Below are 769 nucleotides of genomic sequence, written 5' to 3'. Positions count from 1 at the left end.
AGGGACATGATGAATAAGTGAGTATCCACTAGAAGTGAACTTAGCATTCTGTAGGGCGTATGTGCCTATTCATAAAAATATTTCCTAAATCTCAAATACACTATAAACCATACCTATCTGTAACTGGAAAGTAGTAGTAGTAGTAGTAGTAGTAGTAGTAGTAGTAGTAGTAGTAGTAGCAGCAGCAGCAGCAGCAACAGCAGCAGCAGCAGCAGTAGTAGTAGTAGTAGTAGTAGTAGTAGTAGTAGTAGTAGTAGTAGTGTTGAAGCAGGTGAACTTGTTAGTAAGCAGTAATAGTGTTCACGATATTGCAAAGTGATAAGTTTATCAGTCATCTTTAATAGAGCTTAAATAAGGTGTTGTAATATGGCACAGAGAACGGTATTTCGGTGGCTCTCTTCACTTTGTTGATGTATTGACAACTTGTAAAATTCTCTTAATCATACATTGAAATGCCTGAACTATTGTATATATTGAAATTCAAAGCATGCGAAATATTCCGACATTTGATACGAGCTAAACGATGAAAAGAGGAAAGTGCGATCTCTTTCAAAGTGCTGTCTTATCTTAAGGTATCAAATCTATGTCTTCTCGAACATCAATCAATCTTTCAATTAGATATTTTCAAAATTGATGCGTATAGCTAAATGTTCGTTCACATTTTAGAATTTAAAATTTCCTCTGATGGTTTAACGACTTTCCGCCGATACTAAATGCCTATAAAGGATGTCTATTCATCGCTAATCTTTTAGTGTGTGCGTGTATGTAT

The sequence above is a fragment of the Octopus bimaculoides genome, chromosome 9, assembly GCF_001194135.2.
Source record: "Octopus bimaculoides isolate UCB-OBI-ISO-001 chromosome 9, ASM119413v2, whole genome shotgun sequence".
NCBI lineage: Eukaryota > Metazoa > Mollusca > Cephalopoda > Octopoda > Octopodidae > Octopus > Octopus bimaculoides.
The sequence above is the reverse complement of the archived record's forward strand: the minus strand, read 5'-3'. Positions refer to the sequence as shown.